Source organism: Artibeus jamaicensis, unplaced genomic scaffold (assembly GCF_021234435.1).
Source record: "Artibeus jamaicensis isolate MK-2021 breed Jamaican fruit bat unplaced genomic scaffold, CSHL_Jam_final contig_415, whole genome shotgun sequence".
Lineage (NCBI taxonomy): Eukaryota > Metazoa > Chordata > Mammalia > Chiroptera > Phyllostomidae > Artibeus > Artibeus jamaicensis.
This window is the reverse complement of record NW_026521823.1, coordinates 36,145,428-36,169,363: the sequence shown is the minus strand read 5'-3', so window position 1 is coordinate 36,169,363 and position 23,936 is coordinate 36,145,428. Positions and strand designations below refer to the sequence as shown.

Here is a 23,936-nt window from a genome sequence, read left to right as displayed (position 1 = left end):
CATATTTACCATTAACAGTGGGTTTTAGCACATTGACATGTTTTTATAATGTTAATTAGCATTTTCAAACTTCAGCTGGCAGAATGTTCTTCAGTATGACTTGTGAGACAGTTCTCCTGGTGATGAACTCCCACAGCTTTTACTGGTTTATGAATAGCTTTACCTCTCCTTTCGTTTGTGACAGACAGCTTTGCTGGCTATCATTGTCTTGGTTGACATTTTTTCCTTTCAAAACTTTGAGTATAACACCTCACTCTCTCCTATTGTGTTGAAAAATTCACCTATCTCATGGGGGTTCCCTATTATGTAATTTGTTTCTTTTCTGCTGCATTCAAAGTTCTTAAATTTGTCTTTGACTTTTGATGACTGAGTTATAATGTGTCTTGGTGTGGCCCTTTTTTTAGTTCAACCTATTTGGGATCCTTTCGGCCTCAATCATCTGGAAACCCATTTCTCATCCCAAACTCGAGAGGTGTTCAGCCATTATTGCTCTGAATAGACTTCCATTCTCTCTCCCTTCCTCTTCTCCTTCTGGGGTTCCCCTATGCGTATCTTGTTTGTTTTTATGGATGTCCCCAACTCCCATAGAGCTTCTCCACTCTCATGTTCTTTTTGTTCCTTGGGATAAAAAAATTCAAATAATTTCTCTTCTACACTAGTGATTCTCTCCTCTGCTTGGTTGACTCTGCTGTTTAAACTCTTTGCAGTTCTTCAGTGGCAGTATTATATTCTTCAGCTTTAGAATTTCTGGGTTTAAAAAATTTTTTTTTAATCTTCACCTGAGGACATTTTTTCATTGCTTTTAGAGAGAGAAGAAGGGAGAGAGGAAGGGAGAGCGAGAAACATCGATGCGAGACAGAAGCATCGATTGGTTGCCTCCCGTGCACACCCGGACTGGGGATCGAATCTGCAGCCTAGGTATGTGCCCTGACTGGGGATCAAACCTGCAACCTTTAGGTTACGGGATGATGGTCCAACCAACTGAGCCACACGGGCCAGGGCTGTTTTTCTTTTTTTCTGATGGTTTCTATTTGTTTCATTGATTCATCTTCTTATTTTGTTTATGTATTATTTTCCTAGCTTTGTTTAGTTTCTTTGTGTATTCTTGTTGTTCATTAATCTACTGCAGAAGAATTATTCTGAATTCTTTGCTATGCTCAGTGGTTGTACAGGGCTTGATTCCGCCCAAATGGGGCTGTCAGGTGGGTTTCTTGGCTATCCGGGCTCCCTGGCTGGCCGGGACTTGAAGCTGTGCTGTGTGGCCGTGATTTCGCTTCCCTGCCTCAGGGGGGCAGTAGTATGGCTCGCTGACTGGGGATCTGACTCGGGCAGATCCGTCAGCCGGACTCTCTGGCCAACCAGGCCCCTGGCTGCACTCTGCAGATGAGCGTTGCTGCCGGCTGGAGCCTCTGCTGAGGTGCCCTGCGAGCAGGAACATGCTCTGCCAAGATTCGAATCCCCCCCTTTCTCCATCTCTGTCTGATCCCCAGTGGTCCCTGTGGGGCAAGATCTGAGTGGGCTTGTCAGGAAGCATCCTGCAACTTTGGGTGAGCTGGCTGTCACCCTGGGGCTCGCTTCTCCCCTGGAGATTCCATAGGACCCCGGGTCCCTGTGGATGCAGGGCTGTGTCAGCCCAGAGAAGGGGTGGTCTCTGCACTCAGAGGTGGCTGTTCCTTTTCTCCTTCTGATGGAGTCTTCAGTCTCTGCGTTTGGGAGAAGCGCTTCAGCCTCACCCCGGGCACTGGGATTTCTGCAGTGGGGACTGGTCTGTGGATAGTTGCTAGTCGATTTTCTTGGAATGGGGACTGAAGTTGGAAGGGACCTACGTCATGACCTGTTGCAGTTCTGAGCAGTCATCAGGTGTGACGTGAGTTAACCTCCCGGAGCAGTCAGCACTAGGGCCGATTGGCTCACCTACGTCATAGCAACGGGAAGCTTGTGCTTCCCATTGAGCAGAGATTGGAAATGAATTACTCCTTTAGAAAAGTCACGAATCAAACAGGTTTCCAAAGTTTCGAGTTTGTACACAAAGAGTATTTCTTGGATTAGGGAGCGTGGGTTTGAATCAAGCCTGCGGATCCTATAGGAAGTGGAACTGCTCGAAAAGTGTATCTCTGGGTGGTATCTTTAGTGTAAATAACACTGGAATTACTCTTTAAAGCTCCTGAAGTACAGCGTCAAGGATGTTTGGGAAGAAAAACTACCTTCTGGCCTCACTTGGGCCTTGACACAAAGGGAGGGTAAGGGACTCTGAAATGGGGAAGGAGAACTTGAGGAAAATGATTTGGGGCTTTGGAGCCAAATGGACAGAAAAAGGCCCACATTCCCCCGTGGCCACAGAGCTCCCATCAAGAGCACACAACCGAGTGATAACCTCTCGTTCATTGCAGGGGAGAGAGAGGCCAGCGCTTTCTGATCACTTGCTCTCTGGTGAGCTCTCTGCTGATGTTCTGCTGCATGTTGCAGAACTTCGTTTGCACAAGAGGTGAGGTGGGGGGTAGCTAGCCCACGCTGGGAATGCTGGAAATATTTGTTAGAGAGATTCAGTGGCCATGTCTCCAGAATTAAGTCAATAGCCCACTCGGGCACAGAAGTGTCTAGTCTCTCAATGGCAGTTAAAGAAGGGCCATTGGAAAGCAATATTTTAGTTGGCGAATTTCATCTCTAAAGGGCCAGCTATTAAGTATTTTAGCCACTGCTGGCCATGTGGTGTCCGTGGCAACTGCTCGATTCTGTCCTTGTAGTAAGAAAGCTGCCATAGATAATTTGTAAAGAAGTGGGAGTGGCTGTGTTTCAGTAAAGCCTTAGTTATAAAAACAGGTGTTGGGCCATCATTTGGTGACCTCTACATTAGAGGAACAAAACTATATGAGAGAAGATGACAAGGCTGGTATGTTGTATTAGCAAGAAACATAAATGCAAACCTCTCATTTGGCATATGGTAACTGATCAATAATTATTTAATAAGCCAGATCCATGAGCCTGTATTTCTGCTGATTTAAACAAATACCAGGAGACTTTAACTGCATTATAATAGAAGAGGTCAGGTATCAAAACAGTTCTTTTTAAAATAGGTTGATTATTAGATCCTGCCAGAGGAGCTTAAAAACCGAAAAGTCTTTATCAGGAGTGGAGCCTCGGGATGTGAGTGACACTCAGTCCTGCTGAGGACACGGACTGATGGCATTTAAGACGTACTTCTAGGGCATGAAGGCAGAGATGTTTAAGAATTATGAAGAGATAATCACTAAGTCACAGTGATTCACTGCATAGTTGAGGTGTGGAAGAGAAGGTCGAGAATGGACACAAAGATCTGAACTGCAAAAATCTGAAGTCAAACGGTGTTGCCGTGAACAGCAGGGATGCCATGGCTGAGCTCCAGGGTCCCAAGAAGACGTTGGGATTGGATTTTGCACAATATCAAAGATAGAGTGCACTCGAGTTCTTCCTCCGTTCCTCGTTCCTCACCCTCTGGTCTTCTGCAGGGTCAGATTATGCCTGTGTCACCAGGGAAAATGTCTGGCTTGGTCATTCCACCAAATCCATATTTATTGGGCATCTACTGTGTGCCAAGCCTCGTGAGAGGCACTGTGCCCATGCACGTGACTGTCACTTTGCTTATCTCTGCCCATGCTTAGGAAATGAATACAGAGTTGGTGGATTTTAAACCCACTCTAGAATGGAGTCAACCTCCTGTGTTATATTTGGTAAGTAGATCGGCCAGTTAGTCTGCCTGGTCATATCGACAGCCTAAAAGTTCTCTTGTAGACCAAACTCCCATAATTCCTGTGACTGGGTAAGATGGAAGATTCTGAGCAAAGAATTAGAAAACTTCTCTGTGCCACGAGAAGTTTGAATCCTCTCTGGATTCAAAAGAGAGACTCTCAAGCTGATCAGGCAAAGAGCAGGTCGAGGCCAATGAAAACGCTGCTGCATGTCATTTCCATACGGATCATGTACTACTACCTAGAGCAGAAGTAAACAGGGCCGTTGGCACTGGCAACAGTTTAGCTAATGGTCTCCCAAGGGAATCCTGGAACATGAGGTGCTGGCATTCCACTCTTTCTTAATATTTGTTTTAAGTCCCTTCTCAGATATAAGCAAACACAGCTCCTCCTGGTTAGTAATAGCATGTGTACTACAGGCAAAGGAATTTAATAGACTCTGAGAAGGTGAAAACTTTAGGGCAAAGTCACAGCTAAGTGTGTAATCTGAAGACAGGAAGTTGGACGGAGGTGGGAAAGGGTCAAGGTTAGCTCAGTAGAAGAGGACGGAAAAGGCACAGGGAGGGAGGGAGGAGGAGCAAAGGGTGACCGTGAAGCTGGCGGGCCCGCGGGAGGTCACAGTGTGGACCTGCGTCAGGGCTCCCATGTCCCCGGCTGCCTCCTGGTCTGGATGGGCAGAGTCGGGCTGCACTGAGCTGTTCTGTGGCCGCCGACCTTGCTCGGAATGTGGTCTCTGACCACGGCACCCAGAGGTCTCCAGAAACGCTGCTGCTCCGCAGAGTCTGATCCAAATCGTACTGTTCTAAGGCGCGCACCATCCTAGGGGATGAAGAGCACTTTCTGGATTCTTCTAAATAACGCTGGCTCTGGCCGATCGCCCCCGAAGGCTCTGTAGAAACAAGGAGAACCCCTTAATCAACATATGGTAAAGCTTCCTATGACTTTTAACACAACGTCAAAAATCACAGAAGAGCTCTTGTTCCCTGAAGTTCCTTTCAAGTTAGCTTTGAGTGGTCCAAAAGATCAGTGACCCCCCCAAGAGTTTAAAATATTGTCTAAGTTGAAATGATTTTGGATCCTAAACCTAAAAAACGAAAACAAACCATCAGCTTTCAATTAAAAGTCCCATTCAGTAAACTTTTTAACACACCATCTAACCTGCAAACTCGCAGCTGGGACAGCAGGGCCCTCCAGGTGCATTGTGGGTCATCTCTTTCCTGGCTCCTCCCCACACACGCTGCTCACTGAACAGCCCCGCCCCCAGGACTCTAGGCCTTGGCACCTCGGCACCCACTGTTCCTTCCAGGTGTCCTCCAGCTTCCTTGATTGCTCTTAAATTACTGTCCTTTCCTGCACCAGGGGTGTCCAACCTTTTGACATCTCTGAGCCACACTGGAAGAAGAAGAGTTGTCTTGGGCCACACGCTAAATACTTGGTGGCACGTAATCACAAAAGAAATCTCATGTTTTATGTAAATTTACGATTCTGTGTTGGGCCGCATTCACAGCCACCCTGGGCTGCACTCAGGCCACGGGCTGCGGGTTGGACACCCCTGCTGTTATCCTCTCCTCTCCAGCTGTTTGGTGACCTTTGGTTATTAAAGCCCCACTCACACTTTGTCCTATTCTTTCGATTTATAGAACATTTTGCTTCTTGTCACTGTTACTTATGATATCATAAGCTACTTGAGAAGGGAGGCTATCCTCAATTTTTTATTTTATAATTATTCATATTACCAAGTGTTTACCATGTGCTAGGCCCTGAGAAAAATACTTTATGTGGATTATTTAATTTCATGGCCACATAACTGTGTTATTGTTATGCTCACTTTACAGATGAGAAAACCGAGGCTTAAAGAGTTGAAGCGACTTGCCTAAGCTGACCATGAGTGCGCAGCGGAACTCAGCTCTCTGAGACTGTCTGAGGGCGGCGCCTGTCTGCTCCTTGTGCTACCTCCCATCCCGTGTGGCGTCTGTCACGGAGTAGGTGCAGAAAAGCGGGGGGCTGACGATGAACAGGCTGTCTCATTCAATATGCTTATAATTGATAAGACGTGTATTTGTGGTTGCTGTGTGCGTGGTGCGCCTTCAGTGCACAGCAGGGACTGAAGGCAGGCTGAGCTCCCGCTTGCCTAGTAAGCCTGGAGAGCAGCAGGACTGGCACACTAACTTTGCAACACTTCTGCGAAGCCAAGGTATTTCAAATTTGACTGTTAAAGCATCTTTCAGATGATGGCTAGTGTTATTTTTCTTTTTCTGTTAAAAATAAAAATATTTAAAATAGAATTGGATGGTCTTTTCCTCTACACCATGCAGGAGAGTAAAAGTACTGGGTGAGACCATTTATTTACTTGCAAACGTCTTCATTGCCGTGCAAGGCAATGTGGCCAATATTTAAATGGAAGAATCACTTTGTCATAAATGGATGTTTTGCATCTTCAGAGTAGTTTCCGAAAAAGGCACGTGCTTTTCCTAGTCAGTGCTGACATGTCTAAAAAAAATGGTTAGATCACCTCTTCTGAAAGTTCTTAAATACTTAAAATGTCTTCTGAAGATTTTAAATGCTAAAATATAGTGGTTAAGAGCATGAACTTGGGATTCCAGTGTTAGAATTTGAATCCTGGCTCATCCTCTTATTGCTTTGCTCTTAGCTTTGTGAAGTGAAATAATGCTTGTAAAGTGCTCAGAACAATGTCTGGCATCGCTCATGAACTTTATTGTTACCACTGTGGTTTTATTGCTTCTCAATGATATTGAGAAAGAGCCAAGCGATGTTTGAAACCAAGCACAGTGATTATGGTAGATGATAAAAGTGTAATACATTTTTATTATCTAAAGACAGTAGTAAAAGTGAGGTACAACTGTAAAAGATGTATGATTTTTGCCCTTGTATGGCTAGGAAGGCTAGTCCAGAAGAAATACTACGAAAATGTTTGGAGTTAAGAAAACAGCACCATGCTTTGCCAAACCAGACAAGAGTATCACAAGAAAACTACAGACCAATATCCTGTGTGAGGAGATACAAAAACCCTCACAGATACTAGTAAATTGAATCTAGCAACATATAAATCATACCATGACCAAATGGGATTTATCCAACAAATGTAAGGTGCGTTTAACATGTGAAAATCCATCAGTGAAAAACACTGCATTCATAGAATAAAGGCCAGAGGCCACATGGTCATCTCAATAGATGCAGAAAAAGCACTGGACAAAAGCCAGCATCCTTTCATAGACACAACAGAACACATTCAACAGATTTGGAAGGGAAGGGAACTCTTTTAATGTGAAAAGGAGCATTTACAAAAAAATCCACAGCTAGCATAATACTTAGTGGTGAAGAACTGAATGATTTCTCCCTAAGATCAGGAATGAGACAAGAATATTCACCACTTCTATTTAACCCTGTCCTGGAGGGTATGTAGGGAAATTATGAAAGAAAAAAAAAATTCATCCAGGTTAGAAAGGAAGAAGTAAATCTATCTCCATTAAAGATGACTTGTTCTAGTATGTAGAAAATCCTAAGGAATCCATACACACACAGGAAAGGCTATTAGAGTAATAAATGAGTTCATCCATCAAAGTGCTAGAATATGGGCTCAAGATCAAACTCATCTGTGTCTTTATACTAGTACCGAACAATCTGAAGTCCCATATAAATAACATCAAAAGGAGTAATATACTTGAAATAAATTTAACAAAAGCAGCGAGAAAGTTGTCCTCTGAAAACTAAAAATGTCACTGGAAAACACTAAAGGAAAGGAAAGGCCCTGTGTCCGTAGGCTGGGCACTTCATGCCGTTAGAAAGTGACGTTGCCACATCCATCTACAGATCCCACAGTCCTTACCGAAATCCCAGCAGGAAGTGAGTCTGTCCTGAAGTTTACATGGAAGTGCAGGGACCCAGAACAGTCGAAACGATCTTGAAAAAGCCCAGAGTTGAAGGACCCACACTTCCTGATTTCTAAATATACTAAAAAGGTACAGTAATCAAGGCTGCGTAGTACTGGCCAAAATATAAACCTTTATGTCTATAGAATAGAATTTAGAGTCCAGAAATAAACCCGTACATTTATGGTCAGTTGATTTTGACAAGGGCACTCCCCCCCAAAATTCAATGGGATTTATTGATAATGGCCCTGAGACAAATGGGTAGCCATAGGCAAAGAATGAACTCGGACCTTTACCTCATACCATATACAAAAATTAACTCAAAATGGATCACAGGCCTAATAATAAGAGCCAAAACTTTTAGAAAAAACATAGATCTTTATGATCTTGGCTAAGCAATGATTTCTTAAATACTACATCTAAAAAGCACAAGAAAAAAGAAAAAATAGATTAATCAAACTTCATCAAAATTAAAAACTATTTTGCTTCAAAAGACACCGTCAAGCCCTGGCTGGTGTGGCTTTGTTTTTTAGAGAACTGTACTGTGAACTGAAGGATCATGGGTTTGATGCTCAGTCAGGGCACATGCCTGGGCTGCTGGTTTGGTACCTAGTTGAGGCAAGTTTAAGAAATAGCTGATGAATGTTTCTCTCCCTCTTTCTCTCTGTCCCTCCCCACCTCCAACATCAGTGAGCATGTTCTCAGTTGAGGATTAAAAAAATAGTCACCATCAAGAAAGTGAAAAAGACAGCCTACAAAGTGGGAGAAAATATTTACAAATTACAGATCTGATAAGGGACTAGTATCCAGGATACATTAAGAACTATTACAACTCTACAATAAAAAGACAAATGACCCATTTAAAAATGGACAGAGGATTGAAATGAATATTTCTCCGAAAAGGGTACATAAATGGCCAACAAGTACGTGAACGGATCCTTGACATCATCAGTCATTAGGAAAATGTGAATGACAGTGAAATACCACACCACACCAACTAGGGTGACTACAATAAAAAGGACGGGGGGGGGGGTGCTTTCTCTTCCTCCCTTGTAACTGTGTGTTACAAGGTTGATGGGCTGCAGTTGTCCTCCCCACCCTCCCAATTCCTCAGGAAGCCCAAACACAGAGGAATGCGTTGCTGGAGGGCAGAGTCGGTGAATGCCTCCTAACCAACTTAACTTAAATAGCCATCCAGATCCTGAGGGTAAGTGTTATGATATCCCTACTTTCTTTTTTAGAAAATATATTTCATTGATTATGCCATTACAGTTGTCCCATTTCCCTCCCTTCATTCCCCTCCACCCTGCACACCCCTCCCCTCACATTCCCCCCATTTAGTTCATGTCCATGTGTCTCAAGTTCTTTGGCTTCTACATTTCCCACACTACTCTTGCCCTCCCCCCTGTCTATTTTCTTCCCACCGTCTACGCTACTTATTCTCTGATAGCCCTACTTTCTAATTCATAATTTGGGCAGGTAGTCTTTGCCTTCTTCCTACCTGCCTTCTCTCCATGAAGGACTTTCAAATACTGTGGTGAAATAAATACATCATAAATGTTACCTTTTTAACCATTGCAAGAGTGTCATTCAGTGGCTTTATGTACATTCGCCTCATTGCACAACTGTTCACTTCAGAACTTTTTACTGGTTTTACTGGGGCACATCAAAACTCTACCATCTCGAAGCTGGAGAGGGATTTTCAAAAAAGGCAGGGACAAGTGTTGACACGGATATGGAAAAAGAGGAACTCTCAGAGGTAGACATCTAAAATAGTGCAGCTCCTTAGAGGACTGCCTAGCAGTTCTTCAAAACGAAAAATGCGGAGTTAACACTTGCCCCTCTAATTCTATTCCTAGGTATATACCCAAGATGATTGAAAATATATATCCAGAAAAAACGTGCACATGAACTGTAGGAATCAAAAAGTGGAAACAAGCCAAAGGTGTCTTGGCACCTAATTGTCTGTAAACTGATGGAGGAATAAACAAAGTGTAGTTCATCCACACGACGGAATACTCTATAAAAAGAATGAGGTGCCCATATAAGCTACAGTGAGGATGAACCTGGACAACACTGTTAAGTGAAAGAAGCCAGACACAAAAGGCCACGTCCTGTGTGATTCCATGGACCAGATGCCCAGAACAGACAAATCCACAGACAGAAAGTAAATGAGTTGTTGCCTAGGGCTGTGGGGGAGGGGCTGGCAGGGAAGGGATAGTGGGGGAGGGGCTGTGAGTGACCCCTACTCGGGCAGGGAGCTTCCTTTCCAGGTGATGAGTATTTTCTGGAATTAGATAGTGGTGATGGCTCTGTAGCGTTGAGAACATGCTGAAACCCTCTGAATTGTAAAAAGAATTGTATTCATTTTAAAAAGAATTCATTTTATAGCATGTGAGTTATACCTCAATTTAAAAAAAAAAAAGAGACTTCCCCCCACCCCCACCCCCCACCCCGGGTAAGGCACAAACTATATACTATAATGACCAGCAGCAACTTGCAGAAAAGCTGAAACTCACTCTGGATCTGAGATGTGGTGCATTTAAAAAACACATATATCACTTCTAATATTAGAAAAAATGCCCATGCTTAGTGTCCTACTATACTGATAACTGTTTTCTTTATTCACAAGACAATGATATATTTAACATTATTAGTCTTTCTTATAGGGCAATGCTTCATTATGGATATAAATGACCCCTGTTAACACTAGTGTTGGTTTTCTTTGTTATTATTTTAGTATGCTGATGTCTCTAATGAAGGCTGACAGTCCCTGTATATTTTATTTCATTTGTTAATAAATAAAAGATTACTTTGGAAGCTACACACCGTAATTCACTGGGAATTTACTACTGCCTTGCTTGGTAATGTTTAACCCAAAGTCACACCTCATTGCCACACAATTTTTGCATCCCTGCCCACCATGTGCAGAAGTTTTTGCTTTTGCTAGATGAAAAATGCAGGCTGACTATAGATTTTAGAGCAGGTCATACTGAATGATGAATACATGATTTGTGGGACAAGAAGTGAATTCTTGCCCAGATGCTGACTTGGGTCTATTATGGTCCAAATGTTTGTATCCAAGTCTGAACCTGAAGTAGTTTTAATTGTTCTGTACTTACTTTCTAAAGGATTTAACTTCAATCCTTCTTGGACAGCAGCCATGGTAATCCCAGGGAAATGAAAGAAAAAAGAAGTTACCGGAATTCGGCCAAGTGCTCACCCACACCTGTGTGTGTCACTAGGATCTCTGCCTTCCCCTCCCTTCCCCGGCCTCCGGGGGGCTGCTCAGCCTCCTTCCCGCGAAGCCTGGAGGGTCTGCGACAGCCCAGAGGCCTCCGCTGCCCCAGGACAAGGTCAGCTAACGGTGACCTCAGTGCGAAAAGACTGAGGCAAATTTCTGCCCCGGGTTGCATTTTCTCCTACTTTTTTTTGTCATTGTTATTGTTGTTTTAATATCCAATGCAAAGTTTTATTTTATTTTTTTGTGTAGCCATTTAATTTTTTAAATTGAGTTTTATTGTATTTTTTCTGTTACCATTTAGTCCCCAGCAATCCCACACTGTCGTCCATGTCCATGAATCCTTTTCCCTTTTTGCTCCACCCCTCCTCCCACTAGCTGTCCTGCACTCTCCATCTGTAAGTCTGTCTCTTTTTCTCTCACTTTTAACATTGAAAGCCTCCTACTCCACTGAGCATTTCTCAAACAGAACAGAAGAATCACTGTGGCTTCTGCTGCGCACCAGTGAGACCGGGTGAAATGTCTGTCTTCGCGTCGTGATTCGGAGCCCAGATGTTGCGTTTGAGAGACAGGCTGTAAGTTCGACTTGAGTCGCCTTCTGCCTTGGCTGTGCCAGATGCCACTTTAGCTCCTGACCCTTCCCTTCCCGGGTGTCTCTTGGGGTATTTTTGTCCCGGTATCTGGACTAATTTTTACCTCCTCCAGGGACCACCGCCAGGGCCTGGGGCGCAGAGGAGAGGGGAGAAGGCTCCCATCCCCACCCTCCCGAACACCCAGCCCGAAGCTCGTGATCTTACCGTCAGCCAGAGCCCGCGGGACGGTTGGGGAAAGAACACGCACTTGGGAGAGTGGATTGTCTCCACCTTCCCGGAGGGCAGCTGGATTTCTATTTATTTACTGATTCGGCAGGAGATTTCTTCCCTCCCTCCCTCCCTCCCTTCCTCCCTCCCTAATTAATCGCAGATTCTTCACTGCATCAACCACAGTACGGTTTCTCTTCTCCCCGGGCATCTGGAGCTGGCGCGAGGCGTCGCTCGCTGCTGAGTCCGAGCACAGCGGAGCAGCGCAGGGCTCCTGCTCCTGACCCCGGCGGGCTGGGCTTTGCCCGCAGGCAGGTGTCCTTCCCCGGCAGCTGGCTCCCTGCCTCCCTCGCCTCTCTGGCCTCCTCGGCGCAGCCCCCTGGCCGTCCACAAACCTGCCCCGGGCGGCGTGTGACGTGCGCCCTCTTCCTGCACCAGCCTGTCCCGGCCGGTTCTCTCCGGACCCCTGTTGGAATGGTCTCTGACTTGCCCTGGGACCCACCCACTCCGACACCCTTCAGGTCCCCCCGGAGGCAGGGCCAGGAGGCAGCAGCAGCCTCCCACTGGCCAGGCTGCAGTTCCCTGCGGGGACCCCGCCCCCAGGCACAGGACAGAGGTGCGGGCGGATTTCACTGGTCGGTAAAACCTGCACTACCGGAGCGGCTTTGTAGAACCTACAACTGCAGAAAACGGGCTCAAGATATACGATACAATTATGGCCTGACTCCAGTGCTCGCCTTTTATTTTAGTGAGAAAAGAAATGAACGGGTGAAAAACAGTCATCAGATTGTCCTCTGCCGAGAGGTGCTGTGTACTGGCAGAGTCAGGTTTCTGTGCAAGCCTGGCCGTGGGCAGGGGAATCCAGTCATTTCAGTGGCCCATACTGTAGCGTGATCTTAGACATGGGCCAGGGGACCAGCTGTTTTTTTTTCTTTCCCCTCAGCAGGACACATTAAAGCAGCAGAATAAGTTGGCTTGAAGCAGTTTTTCGCCACTTGAGCCCAGCCTGTCTGCCCACCTGCCGCAGGGAGAATTTTGCTAGGCTCTGGGGAAATGCCGGTGGCCAGAATGAGCAGTAGGGAAGGCGGACCCATTCCCAGACTCTGCCAAAAGTTCGTGGTCTACGTTTGTGGTCCTACTTAATCCCATCAGCACCCCTGGGGACCTCACTTATGGGTGAGGGAGCTGGGCTCAGCCAAGTCGTTGAACTTGCTCAGTGTCACTGGAATGAAGGAGGTGGTGCTACCCCGCCCCGCTGCCTGCCCGCTGCTGAAGGAGGACAGGCGGGCTGAGAGCACTCTCTCCTCAGTTGGGAAGAGCCTTTCCTCCCGGAATGACCGCGGCACAAAGCCCCACGGAGCACGGAGCCTCCCGTGGCGCCTTATTGCCGTGCGTTTCCCAGGCCACCATCGGTGACGGGGTACAAGGGACTGATGTGAGCGATGGCTAAGTACTCTTCTCCCGCCATCTCGAAAGAGACCACTGTCACCACTGGCTTTGTTCCTCCTGGCCTCTCGCTGCTAGAAAGCCACCTTCCTTGCAGGTGACAGTACTGGGGTGCTGCTGGTTGGGGGGGGGGAGTGGAGGCAGGAAAACCGTGAGCTGCAGGAGACCAAGAACGCCCTGAAGCAGGTGTGGAGGGTTTGAGCGGAGGGTCCTGGGTGGGCACAGAACGAGAGGGAAGTGACGGAAGAACAAACGGTGTTTTCCTGGGCCTAACTGCCGCAGACCAGCCTGGCGAGCCCTTCCTCTTCGGTGCCTTTGCTGGACTGAAGTTTTTGAGTGCAGCACCGCCTCTGATGGGTCCCGGCTTTGTCAGGTTAGTTGCACACGGTTCTCATGTTTGTGAATGCGGGTGTTTTCACTGCCTGCGAATTAAGGGAGGGCTAAGGTTAGGATGACTTCGAAAGGCTTCGGTTGGTCTGAGAGGGGAGGAGGCCCCCTCTGGGGAAAGCGAGGGGAGGCGGGTGCTTGCGTAATTAGGCAGCTGCTCGGTGGCTTAGCCCGGGGCTAAGGAACTGTGGACAGAACACAGGCTTTGGAGTCAGACCATCTGAAACTTGCCTCGCCACTTGCCCACTGGGTGAGCTGACTCTTGCCAAATCATGAACCTCTTGTCTCGTTTGTAAAAGGGGGATTATTAATGGAGGTCTAACGATTGTATGTGGTTTCTGGGAGGATCGCATGACGTCATGGCTGTGAAACTGAAGTCCACACACATCATCACACACAGAACTCTCTGCCAGGGGCCAGGCCGCCTCCGCCGCAGGGCCTCTGTTTCTGGCCGCATTTCCACGCTGGAGAGGAAACTGGAGTTCTTGCTTTATGAATCTACCTGGACAGGCCCTGGAAATCCCTAGAAATGAGAGCACCGGGCAACTGTGGGCTTCATGTGGTGAAGAGAAGGATGCCCTCTAGGGATCTGTCCCCAGCGTCTGTTCTGAGTCTCCCGTGGTGCCGGTCTGACCGGCAGGCGGGAAGCGTGGCAAAGTCCCTGGTTGTCACATACCGGCTGGATGCACAGCACAGAGACGGTGCACACGAGTCTCACTGCAGACCTGGATAGACCTTGCTGTTGTTTGACGGGACCAGTGCCCCAGGCCCCCGCAATGTGCTTTAGTGGTGCTTTTCGTTTGTGTCTTACTGGTCTGCACTGACTTTGAAAAGAAAGACAGGGCTGGGGCACGTGGTGGGCACTGGTGGGTTGTTTTAAGTGGCACACACAGGACCCTCTGAGCTATCTTGGGGTGAACCAGTGATGGGAGAACCCTATTAACCACGACTCTGTAAGCGGCACATTCCTGTTCATCATAATTAGCCGTGACCCCGTAAGATAGCACAGCTGTTTGGGAGCAAGGGAAAACCAAGTGGGATTATGTTCCACGGAGTTTGACTGTCAGGTACACTTGACGGTGGTGATTCCTGAGTGGGCTCAGTGGGAACCCTGCTCATGATCACCTTTGGTGAACCAGGAGCTGCGATTGTACCCGCCCTGGAGCGCTGATGGTGACGGGTCCCCTTTCTCTGCAGGACAGCACCACCTGCGTTTCTCCCTTTTCTCTTAATCTGACCTCTCAGAGAGTCCGTTTTAAGTTAGGCCACAACGCCTGCTCCTGTTCCATATTTCTATTTGGTTTTCCTAGCCCCATTCAGGTGCTGTCCTCTGGGGGCCTTCCTGATCTGCTGGTGAAATAAACTATCCTCCCCCCCCCCCGCCCCCGACCCTGCAGCACCAGCTGGTTTCACATAATCACACAGCATCAGAGTTTATTTCCATGTACATGGGTGCTGGGAGCCCTGGCTGCTGGTGCTCAGTTTTCCTTGCAGACCCGGGTGCTGGGTTCCTGGCACAGCACCAGCCACACGGCACTGGACGAAGTGCATCTACCGCAGCGAGGGAGCGACTCCCTGGGCGTCCTTTTCTGTCACATGCTTGGTGAGGAAAATTCAGCTCTCAGTGACTTACGTTTGTTTTCGGTTACCCCCCAGAGAGAAAACACACTGACCTGTGATCCAGCGGGATGTTGAGAATCGTTTGGGCGGAAGACTGTGCAGGTGGAGGGGGAGGGGAGCACAGCGGGTGACCGTGACCTTGACTTCTTGCGTCCTAACCTATACATGGGAGATTCTTGCTCAAAGGAAGCTCTCACCATGACTGTGTTGGCATCAGTTCTTGTACTTTCCAAAAAATATTAACTTACGCAGCTGTAACTCCCATCATTTTTTATTGACAACATATCTGAAGATGGAGAAGCGGAACTGATGTGGACTGGGGTCTGCGTTCGCGTGGAGTTCGGAGGTTAGTGCCAAGGCCAGGTATGAAGCCAGGGGGGCTGAGCGGGGCCAGGCGGGTGGGCCTGCCCCTGCCGGTAGACCTGTTCTAAAACACACAGTCACAGACGTATGTGGGGAGCGATGCCACTGGCTGCGGATTTTGGAGAACAGCCTGGTCCAGAGCGTGGGCTCTGGGCTGGGAGGCAGGCAGCCTGGACGGGGCCTCAGGTCCTCACTCACTAGATGTGTGAGCCTGGGAGAGTTACTTAAACCTTCCGTCTGCTTGCTCATCTCTAAATTAGGGAGGAGGATTTGATGACCCACTGCAGTGGGGTTGCTGTGACGGTGAACTAAGCTCAGAGTTGTGAGGCGCTTCGCATATGGCCTGGCACCTAGGAGGCAAGGAGAAAGGGCTTGTGAAATGAGATTGGTACATTACCATGGGACCCGGAGTTCAAAGGGAACCTTAAAATTCATCAAGGGTAACCACGACGCAAAGTGGTTACGTCTGCCAGATGGTCACCCTCCTTTGGCGCACACCGCGGGTGGCCGGAGGCTCAGGCCCAGGCAGCCTGAGGGTGAGAGCAGGGAGGACAGGCACCAGGGGACGGTGTAACCCAGGGCCTCTGCCAGCCACCGGCCAGTGCGCCTGCAGGCTCCAAACTGCAGGATCTCCAGAAGGGCGGACACTCCCACGGGAGAAATGACCACGTTAGTTCCAGTGTGTCGGCGGCCACGCTCCGGAAGAGGCGGAGTGCAAACTCAGTCCTCGCCTAGTCTGGTCCACGTGGAGGCCGCTGCGCCCCGAGTGGGGCGGGTGTGCAGCGGGGCGGGTGTGCAGCGGCACAGGCGCACACAGGCAGGCGGCATGGAGGCAAGCAAGGCTCCCGCAGCTCAGGGGCCAGAGAGGCAGGGTGAGGCCGCAGCCTGTCCGACCCACCAAAAACAGGGACCTCCTCGGCGCTGGCTCAGGGTGGCTGGCGGGAGGTGTCCATTGTGCAGCCGTGGTTACCAGTTCCCAGGCCCCGCCGCCCAGCTGCGTTACTGCGTTCTCCGGGGTCTGTGTCCGGAGCACTTGCTGCGAAGCACCCCTGTGGGTTGCAAGGCCTGGATTTTCTGCCGGCCTCTGTCCCTTCCTAGATGCGTGACCCTGCGCCAGGCCCCGGGTAGATCAGGAACAAACCAGGACGTTGGAAAAGAGGTACCTCCTCCTCATTTCCTGGTACTTAGCCAGCTCATCGCTGTGCTGTGTCTGTCTGTAGTAGTAATAATGACACTCATGATAAATCATACACTGTGTTAAAAAAGCACTTTGTATTCTCTCGGTTCATCATTACAGCAGTCTCCCGCGGTAGCCATTCTATGTTTCAGATACAGAGATGAGGAGGTAAAGGGGGTTCAGTCAATCAATCATTTAAGGGAAGCAGGTGAGGAATAGAATGGGCTCATCATTCAAGCCCTAACATTCTGTGAGCGATATATAAAATATTGAGAATGTAAATGCCCCTTCAAATGTTGATACACAAGGCAATCATACCTAGAATATAAGAATTGCCGTGATGTAAATGATTTGTAAACAAAAAGCCATTTTCACAGAAGTATGCAGAATTATGCAGACATTACTCTAACCACAGAGCTGTCCCCCCGCCCCTCCTTTCCCAGTGAAGAGATGGCTGGAAATTAGCGTGAAGAAGAGAAAGGCAAAGTGAACGGCAGCTTCAATGACTATGCTGCACATGGAGCCTGCCAGCCTTTTCACCAAGGTGTTGAGCTTTGGTACGAGGTGGCACAGGTGTGAGCGAGGCCCAGTCCAAACCCACTTTCTATGAGAAGTTTGCAATGAAAGCCACTGGGCTCAATGGTGTTTAGTTCAGATCGAGTCCCAAGGTGATGAAACACCCTCTTTCCGCCAACTCTTCCTTCCTGCAGCCAAGGGCAAAGGGCAGTGCTGTCGGGGTGCAGTGTGCACCCACGTGGGTGTCCTTCCGTGTGTTTGGAAGGAGCGCACTCCAACCCAGAGTCATCTGTGAAGTGACCAAGTCCCCGTGTTCTTCTTGCAGCTCCTATGGCCTCCCTGCGGGACACCCAGCCCTCAGACCCTTCCTGCCCCGGGCTCCCCTGGACCACACCCCCCCAAGGTTCACCACCAATGAGCAGCACACTCATGCACAGACTCTGGCGTTTCCTCAATCACTTCTGGTCCCGTGGGCCTGCAGCAGTAATGGGCTCCCTTTTCATTTAAAAACTGGAGCAGAATCTGCTTTGAATCACAAGACAGCACAGAGAGGAAGCTGGCAGTTGACACCACTTGGTCCAAATTCCTGGAGCCTGAGGTCTTGCAAAGAGCCAGGAGAGGGGCCCAGCTGGGCCAGGGAAGCGCAGATTCCCTGCAAGAGAGCCAGCCACACCCCTCGAGCCCCCCCCCCCCCAGGGTGTGACCTGGTTGTGCCAGCAAGGAGCCCTCCTCTAGCTCTTTGTGACTTTGAGGCATTCCACTGATAACTCTGCCCTCGGGGCTTCTGCTGGGTACCAGGTACCTAATGCTTCTCCACTCCTCCTGTGAAGAAGACAATACATGGGTCTTGGGGCACTTGAAGCTTTGAGCAAATGAAATTCTGCAAAAGAGAAGGAAAACAATGCAGCACACAGCACAGTCAGTGTGAGACAGGGTGACTCATCTTAGTTACTAATAAAAGTGAATGCGCTTGTTTATTTACTTGTCATCTGAGCACTGGTAACAGTCTTGTTCTTCTCAGATTAACAGTTAATAAACCCAATGACTCAGTTTGAGAAAGAGACCATGCCATTAATGAGTAAATGCACATTTTGGAAGTATAAACAGATTCTGTCCAAAGTTTGTCCTTGTGACCAACTCAGAATTACATACATTTCTATCAGGGTTCCAGTCATTCACTTAAGTTCAAAATACATGATAGATTAGGTATTGTCAGAGAAGACACCGCTGGGAAGTGCAGGCAGTTCTTAGCGATGATCTCTCAGGCACTTGTTGGTGTTACTGTTTGAGAATGAATGAGACTGGTGTTCATCTGACCGCTCCTGTCCTCCTGTGATTGGTGGTGATTCACTGTGAGGCGGAGGTTCACTGCTGACATTCAAGTCTATGCTAGTTTCCAGGTCTTAGGACGGTTACAGCTCTCTGGTTATTTCACATAAAAATCTTGCCAAATCTTTAATTTAGATAGAACTGTGTTATTACATGCCTTGGACTCAGTCTGATGGAGGAAAGTATGCATAACTTATTCTATAGCAACCAGAGAGGGCGTCCCTCCCACCCATCCACCCATCCACCCATCCACCCATCCAATATCTCTGGTGTCCTTTAGGTTCCAAGAACTGTGCTAGGTCCTGGGGATGTCGCCCTAAACCAGCAACCTGGGCTCAGCTCTGATAGGAGTTCCAGTCTTGTCCACTGAGTACAGACTTGTGATGTTGATGTGGATGGTTTGAGTAGAAAGAGCTGACCACGAGGAGGACTGCAGCAGTAACTTGCAAGAACTGTCTCCCGAAGCCACGAATTCCCCGTAGCTGCAAGTATTTGAGCAGAACCTGATTCACTATTTGCCAGGGGCGGGGCTGGGGAGATGCTTTGTGAAAAAGGTTTTCCGATTTGGGGAAGATCTGGCAGTGGGACTGCTGTGGACATTCCTCCATCACTCTAAGAAGGTAATATTCTCAATTGCTTTTCAAAATCATTACCAGGAAAAAATGCTAGGGAAACTTAATATACAAAAGTTACTTCCTATGTAGATTAAACATTTCCGTGGGTGAATGGATGAAAGCTGAACTGCAGCTGATTCTTCCGTGTGTGTGGCTGTGACCCTGCGTAAGACGCCCATTTGAACAGATAGATGATCAAGCTTGTTTCTCCCATGCAGGGCGATTGGTGATATTGTCAAGAGAAGCTCCCTTCTTGGAGATATTTATTCGTAGTTCTCACCACAAAAGCAATGGACATAATTGTGTACTTGCGGTGTTCCAGGTACTCTGTTATGCTCACAAGCTCTGGAAGAGCAGCACCCAACTGCAGCCACCCTCGCCCTGCTTCCTGCCAGCACTCAGCCCTTCTCAGCTCTCTTATCCTTCCAGTGTAATGGGCACAAACCTGTACTGCACTGTGCTCCTTGGCACTGGGGTGACGACCCATGATGCTTAGCATCTTGCTGTAGGCTTGTCATTTTCGTGTGTTTTCTCTTCTGAAATTACCTATGCGTAACCTATACCCATTGTTCTGTATTTTGCTTTCTTCTTGTTGATTTTCAGCCGCTATGTAGTAACATACATTTTTTGCTGATTTTAGATATTGCCAATATCTTCTCTTTTTGTAGTATCTATGAACTGTCTTCCTGATCTTTTGTTGAAAAGCAGTCCTCGGCTTTAGCGTATTCACCAGCAAGGCACTGTGGCGGCCAGCAGGAGCACTGCTCGCCTCTTGACTTGGAGTGGCTGAGAAGGACTGGGGGTTTGCGGTGAGGACACGCACACCGGGCAGAGGGGAACTGACATGAGACCAAGGACATGGACCCATATGGCGCACTTGGCTCTGACTTCCTGTCCCCCGTGTCCCTCGGCCAGCCAGCAGATGGCTGCTGGAGTGGCTACAGAGCCACTGCCACAGCCTGGCCTGCTGCGAGGGGCTGGACCTGGTAGCCAGGTTTGGACCATGTGACATGGGAACCTGGCTCAGGTGTTCAGCCAGGGGTGAACGTGAGGCGGACAGTGGCTTATCGGCCTCCCTCTCTTGGGATTAGGACCTGGAGACTCGGGGGCTGGGGTGGGGGTGGAGCCAGTTGAGGGCAGCGCACCCCCAGTTATCCAAATCTCCTTAGAATTCCTCAAGATGAACCTTCCCCCCAAATCCTTTTCCTTCATAGAGTGGGTTTTGGTTATTTATAACCAAAATAATGTTAACGAATACTACCTGACCAAGGTAACTGTACAAAGTGAACATGTGGTTGTCAAAGGCAATGTCAGATACCTTGGAGATAAACCTGCCTAAAAGTTGAATGAGACAAATTTTATCTGAATTCCTGGTCTTGTAAAATTCACAAGATCGCCTGCGAACCTCAGCTTGGACATGGGGCTAGCTTTCCTCAGGGTTCAGGCTGCTACGGGATGGGAGGGGGAGGTAAGACCCCTCTGCCACCCACCTGCTCTGCCTGCGGCTGGGCGAGCCAGCTTTGCTCACCACGGGCCTGGGGGGCTGGTTATTCCCACAGTGAGACAGGAGCCTGCCCAGCTTCCTGGGAGGGTGGGTGGAGGAGATCTGGGGGAAAGAAGCTGGGAGGGGCCTGATCCTCACCAGGGGACCATCCCTCTTCAAGGATAACCCAGGCTCTGCCAGGACCTGAACTTGAACGTGCTGTAAGCTCAGGCCCAGGGCAAAGATCCACACATTTCTGAATGCATTTCAGAAACACTCACTGGTCAGACAGCACTGGAAACCTCTCCAGACCCCCACAGGGCTGGAGCAGCATGCATTCTGGGCACATTATAAATTTAATCAACTTGCCCTATGCTATTTCAATTGCTTTCACCCCCATATGAATGAGGTCCACATGATTTCCCATCTGTTTCTATGGTTTCCTTTCTCTGTTCCGATACGTTAATTAGTCTGTCGGTTCATTATAAATGTTGATGCCTTTTCTCCCTGTGAATTTGAGTCCATATTAATTTAGTTTTGATTCAACAGTGTTTAAAAATAGGGCAAAATTATTTTGATTAGCGCCCAAGAAGGCCTGTGGATATTTAAGGAGCTCGTCAGAGGAGCCTCGTTTTCATTGCTCGCCTCTTCCCTGGGGTGCAGACGTGGCTGTGAGCCCCCATTCCACCTTGCGGCCAGGCCACCGAGCCTCAATCTTCTGATACTCAGCTGCTTTTAAAATTCTTGGCTCTTTGGCATGCCCTGAAATCATCCAGTTTCTCCTTAGTGTAGGCCTAGGCAAATGCATCTTTGTGAAGAGAAAGATTAGCTATGTCTTTTTACTGTAGTTGTTGGAAAACATGAAAACCCCGGACTCTCTCATTCTAAAACACCGGGGACCATCACTGAGTAGTGCTCCAAAGAGCTTGTGTCTGCAATCCGAGCCTACCCAGCATGGCAGTGCTGAGCCGGGGCTCCCAATGCTGAGTCTGTCGGGGGCCCCTTCGCAGAGGGCCCGCGTGTCTCTGGTTCCCTGCCTGATGTTACTCCCGGAACAGAAGTGCTCAAACACAACCACACTTTTGCATCAGCTGGAGAAACTCGTACAGGTTCAGATGCCCAGGTCCTATTCCAGGCCAGTCAAGTCGAAATCTCTGGGGACAGCTTCCAGATACCGGTATCGTTTAGTGCCCAGGGGGCAGGTGGGTTTGAGGGACACCAACAACTTGAAGACCTGGAGAAAAGGGGTATCATGGGTAGAACTGTGTCCGCCCCAAAAAGCATATGTTGCAGTCCTAACCCACAGCACCTCGTTATTTGGAAATAGAATCTTTGCAAAAGGAGTCAAATAAAGGTGAGGTCATCCATGTGGGCTGTAATCCAATAGGACTGCGTCCTCTAACAGGGAGGAAGTTTAGGGACGCACAGAGGAAGGTGGCGTGAGGATGAAGGCAGACATTGGGGCGATGCTGCTGGAATCCAGAGCAGGCCAAGCACCGCAGGCAAACCACCGGCATCATCGAGGGCACGGGCCGTGCTGAAGAAGGCCCACCCTGTGCATCGTGGCCCCCCAGCCATCGTTTCTGGCACTCCTGGCTCACCGTGCTGTTGACCTTCTGTTTGCATCTGGAATTAGGCCTTTGCTCTGGCTCTTGACTCCAGAGACCCTTTGGGCCGGCCTGACCCACCCGGATACCCGTTCTCTGTTCCTGCAGCCCCAGGACTTCTGCCTGGGTCCCCACATGTTAAAGGCTGAATAGGCCCCCAAATGCTCCGGGCTCTCCATCTGGCACCTGAGTATTTGGATATGGAACATTCTCAAATTCTCCTTGCTGCTGTTGCCTGCTGCCCCCTGGCTGAAAGCCCATTTCGGCTGGTTTCATAGATCTGAACAGAACAAGATTCTTCCCCGTGAAGCAAGCGTTTCTAGTGACTGGCGTGCAGGCATGTGCGCCGGCTTGCTCCTTTCAGGTAAAACTCCTCACGAAATCCATGTGGATGATGTGCTGGGTGACACATAAGCCATATCTATGCAGGGCTATTCATTAAGAATGGCCGGAATGACACGAGAGAAATAAGCTAATCTGTGATCTGTCAGAGCATCCAGGTAGACGGGAGAAAACTCATTTCGCTATCTTAATGTTTATTTTAGAAATTTGGGATAGAAGACTGATAGGCCCTGAATTTTTCACTTATCTGGCTTTAAAATTTTTTTTATTTATTGATTTGAGACAGAGAGAGAGAGAAACCTCAATTTATTGTTCCACTTAAACTTATGCATTTATTTGTTGATTCTTGTATGTGCCCTGACCAGGAATCGAACCTGCAACCTTGGCATATGGGGACAATGCTCTAACCAACTGAGCTATGTGGCCAGGGCCACCTGCCTGTTTTTGCATTTAGCTCTTACCTCCTGCCTCCCCAACCCTCCTTCAGCTGCAGAAACTGAGGCCAGGCTCCTGACACCTCGGCCCTCCCTGGCTCTCCAGCCGATGCTGGCCAGGCCAGTCAACATGGGAAGATTCTCCCTGAGTGGGTGAGGCCTGGAGCCTGCCAGCGTAGCTGGCATGAACCCTCATTCTTGAAAGCTCAGGAGCTTTCCCTACGGGTAATGGGGTGTGGAGTTAAGGGTAGGGACCTGGACTTGACCTAGCCAAGATTGCTGGTCTCTGCTTCTTGGCTGTGGGAGTTTCTGAACTCCTGCAGCCTCTGATCCCTCACCTGTAACACAGGGTAATGCAGAACGACCCCTGAGGTTGTTGTGAGGCTACACAAAGATGCTACACAAAGTCCTTGGCAAAGAACGAGTCCTGGACCAACAGTGGCTACTGTCACCCTTCACAGTCCGCCTCTCGCTGCTCTGTGCTGCGTGCCTGCGACTGCCGGTCCAGGCCCCTGTGAGACAGGCCCCTCCCTGGTCTGGGTGATGACTCCTTCCCTTGTTCCTGCCTGGGCCCCTCCCTGAACTCAGCCACAGAGACGACCATGTTACCTGCACCTGGCTTAGGTATGGCCCCTGGCTGGGCTGGACCCCCCAGAAGAATGATGGGGTGGCTGGAGCCCAGTTCCTCACCTGCTGTGGTCAGTGCAGGCAGGAGTCTTCTCAGACCCCAGCCCAGCCTCGTGGGACCTGCCTTCCCCATCTGCCAGGTCAGCTTCGAGGCCTCAGCAGGCCACGTGACCAAGCGGCCTGCCTCGGGACAGCGGCACAGAAGGGACGTCAGGACTTCAGAGAGCAGCAGGTGACACGTCTGTAGTTACTTTATTCGTGGAGTCATCATAGATGTTCATCTTTTCATTTTCTGTAGAAAATAAAGAGAAGGTATTACATTACAGAAACCTGAA

At 48.7% G+C, this 23,936-nt stretch overlaps 2 long non-coding RNA genes across 2 annotated transcripts; one reads left to right on the top strand and one right to left on the bottom strand.

Moving 5' to 3' along the window:
* Positions 1-261: 261 nt before the first annotated feature.
* Positions 262-5,957, top strand: LOC119039653 (uncharacterized). Its single transcript, XR_005080655.2, has 3 exons — positions 262-918; positions 2,391-2,485; positions 5,561-5,957. It is a non-coding gene; the product is annotated as an uncharacterized LOC119039653 (long non-coding RNA).
* On the bottom strand, positions 4,140-11,762 carry LOC119039652 (uncharacterized). The gene is made up of 2 exons (XR_005080654.2): positions 11,654-11,762; positions 4,140-4,614 (listed from the first exon to the last, which is right to left on the bottom strand). It is a non-coding gene; the product is annotated as an uncharacterized LOC119039652 (long non-coding RNA).
* Between the last annotated feature and the right edge of the window lie 12,174 nt (positions 11,763-23,936).